Below are 3,716 nucleotides of genomic sequence, written 5' to 3' on the forward strand. Positions count from 1 at the left end.
ATATACACCAATTTTGTGTGGAAATATATTTGCATTAATTTGCCATATTGCTTAATCAGTGAAATTTAAACAAAGAGTATTAACAGAAGTCAATGACGGCAAAAATCTCAAATTTGTAATGTGGGAAGTCAGGTCTGTATTCTAAGACATAACATGCATGTTCTTCAAATTATCAGTGGGATGCATGTCTTGAATTCATAAAGTTGACTTCATGACCTCAATGACAATGACTGCAGGTGTATGGGAGGGTTCAGGTGGTGGCAGAGACAACCCTGACATCACTAGCATACATATACACCCACCCACCTTTCAGAGCCTTCAAACTGTCCTAATCCAACTCAACAAAAACTGCAAGCACTGTCCCTGGCCGCTGAGACTCCGCCTGAGGGATGGCGTCCTCCTCCTCCTCCTCACTGGTGTTAATCACCTATGCAGAAAACAACAACCTAATTACCTTAAACAACAATGGCAGCTTTACACTCCTAGTCATACGGACGCCAAAATACAATTTTCATGGTGTCAGTGTGTGTAGAAATTAACATTTTCATACAGAGTTCATACACTCTTGTATAGTAACTCATTTTCGCATGCAGTTCTGCTACATCACAATCTTTACCCAGAGCACCAAGGGCATAGGTTTGTAGGTTGGGTTTGGACTTTGGTACTGGGGAATATAATTAAATTCAAGCGTAATGTGTGCTAGTGCATGTATTTCAGCACAAATAGGCTATAATCCACCACTGTAAACTCTGTAAAATTATCTGGGGAACACTGCACATTATTTGATGAAGTCAGTTACATTTTTAAACTTACCATTTTTCGTTTTTTGGGTGGATCAAAAATATCAACATGTGTCGTCGGAATCAGACTCATATCTAGCAGGAGTAGAACTGAGTTGTCTTGTAGGTTGCCGTTTGAGGTCCCTCTTGAGCTGTTCGCCCATCTTGGCCATCTGTGAACCAGACTTGTTTAAGAGAATGATTTTGAAAAATGTCAACACCACCACTTTAAGCAATGGCAGAGACTCATTTATTAATAGCTTCTACAAGTGTATTTCTTCATATTGCGACTACAGCACACTTTCCAAGAATCCACCATCCATCCATCACTCTGGCAGTATTTGTAATAGGAGACTGAATCTTGACTTAACATGCCTGGTATTACAAAATAGTTAACTTGATTTGTTTCAAAGTCTTTTAAGTAATACTGATAATTTCAAATAGATATTTGCTGGCTAAATTTGCTAAATGCTTGTGCACCCAGCTTGGAAAAGTCTGCAAAAATTCATGATGTAACTCCCATGGCAAACATATTCTACGATGACACAGCATTATTTGTAAACTGGAATCACAATGTTCCATAACTGTTATGTCATAAATCAAGCTTACGGTCATAGCTTGCTTCACCACCCCCTTCTCCTGACTGATGGAAGACCATATATCCCCCCCTTGAGGAAAGCAACACGCTTCTGGACTACTTCTTTGTAGTTTTCTGTGAAGAAGACACATAAAATACAAATTCAATACGACTTTTTAATAATACAAAATAATAATTTCAAGACAGGAATGTCACTGTCATTTAATTTATTTGTACTTTATTACTTTCATCAGTATTGGGCACTAATGTCCATACCACGTTATGGCGGGAGTACCTCCCCTCTGAAGATGTATCCTTGACACGACTTTATTTGTTCTATGTTTTCGCCTGTTGCACCTTCGTGATAAATATGTTGTCCCCAACAACTGAATGACTTTATTAACTTTGACTTAACCAATTATCTGAATTTTCATTAAATGTACTTGCTGCATATCGCCGACAAATTCTATAATACTAACGTACTAGCTAAACCTTCACTAAAACCTAAGCCAAACACTTCAAAGATAAGGTATTGTTCCGTAAACGCTCTACAGGAGGATTTATTCATTATGGCGTTATTCCATTACATGGTACCTGCTCGACTCGCCACGACACACTGCGTCCGTTTTCCATTGCAGATTTTAGTACCGCCTCAGCGTGGCTGGTCGTCTTATATGCCGGGTCGACGGACACACCAGCGCACAAGTATAATCATCAGGCCAGTTGAGCTCGTTTTACAGTTCTGCGGTGGCACTGCGTGTAAAACTGTACAACAAGCGGCGCCGCAGCAACTGCCGTGACCTAACACGACACACACACAACGTCGAAGGTGTCTTGTTGTTGCCACAGCCAGAAGACACATTTTGTTTAAAATGAAGCTGGAGGCAGCAAAAAAAAACACAACTGGGTAAACTGTTTAAAAATAGCGGGTTTGTTCAGGACACCCCCACCCGTCGCTTTCACGTCACCTTTCGGTATCGTCTCAGCTCGCTTGGAACCTAGCTGAGGTGGTACTAAAAAAAAGTACCCGTTAGCAGGTACCAGGTACTTTATTCCGTAACAGGCGACGCGAGTAGGTACCATGTTAAAGTGCCTTATGTTTTAAGCACTTCATCATCAGTAACGTTACATTACATGACAGTAGTCGGTTACAAAGAGTATTCAGAACATTTCAAATGTTTTAGAACTTACCTGCCATAAACAGCAGTTTGGCTGCAACTGGCTTCGGATCTCGTCTGCGTTTAGCTGGCAAAATCACCACTATCCAGCCTTCCTGGGACTGGATGTCTTCTTTGCAGGTGACGGTAACACCAGTATTTATATATGCATCCTGTATAATAGATGTACTATCTGCAATAACGGACCTGTCTACGAAATAAAACAACCCATACATTGTGCTAACTTTACCCTGTTACCGCCTGAGTAGTATCACTGATGAATTTCAAACATTAACCGTTACTAATTGGCTACTGTAGCTAATTGCCGCCCAAACTGCTACATAGTGATTGGATGTCGATGATGCTGCGCACACTGATTGGATGTGGGAACCGACTGGTGGGTAGGTTCAATTACTTGGTCCATTCGTAGCCATTTACTGCTTAGTATTGATTTTTGAATCTTGATCTGTTGCAGTGCCACCTGTAAAATCAAAGTACAAGTCCTACCTATTCTACCTACCATATTTTATGACATGCTAATAAAAGTACACTTATATTTTAGTGCACTTTCTTTACAGTGTACTAAGATAAGCACACCAATGAAGTGAAATCAGTGTACACTTAAAAAAATTATACTTACTCTGTATTACAAATAAGCATACTTACTAAAAGTATACTATACATTTTTGTGTTTTAGCATATTTTATGAAAGTACTCTGATATGCCACTAAAAATACTCTTATTTTACATTGTACTGTATAAAGTGTACAGAAGTCACACTTCTAATGAAGTGATTACATAGTACACTTTAAAAAAGTATACTAACAATTAATTTCCAAAAAATGTGTATAAATATACCTCCCATAAGTACACTGAATTGCCACTCTAAGTATGTCCAATTTAATACACTTAAAAAATAATAAACTTCTATACAATTTAAAATACATTAACAACAAAGTACACTTTCAAAAAGTACATTTAAAAAATAATTTGATTACTTGTAAATTAGTATACTTCCTGTTTGGACTATTAAGATGAACTTAATTACATCTTTTTTGAAGTATACTTTAAAAAAAGTACATATTAAATACTCTTTAAATAAAGCACAACAAGTGGAAGCATACTTGTTTTATAATTCATGTACTTCACTCATATTTCTAATACACTAAAGTATACTAAATTTTTACCTGGGCAGTCTTGTTA

General features: G+C 37.8%; 1 long non-coding RNA gene across 1 annotated transcript; it reads right to left on the minus strand.

The window, feature by feature from the left end:
* Positions 1-315: 315 nt before the first annotated feature.
* Positions 316-1,449, minus strand: LOC119222638 (uncharacterized). The gene is made up of 3 exons (XR_009956876.1): positions 1,389-1,449; positions 814-964; positions 316-427 (listed from the first exon to the last, which is right to left on the minus strand). It is a non-coding gene; the product is annotated as an uncharacterized LOC119222638 (long non-coding RNA).
* Between the last annotated feature and the right edge of the window lie 2,267 nt (positions 1,450-3,716).

This window comes from Pungitius pungitius, chromosome 1 (assembly GCF_949316345.1).
Source record: "Pungitius pungitius chromosome 1, fPunPun2.1, whole genome shotgun sequence".
In the NCBI taxonomy this organism is placed as follows: Eukaryota; Metazoa; Chordata; class Actinopteri; order Perciformes; family Gasterosteidae; genus Pungitius; species Pungitius pungitius.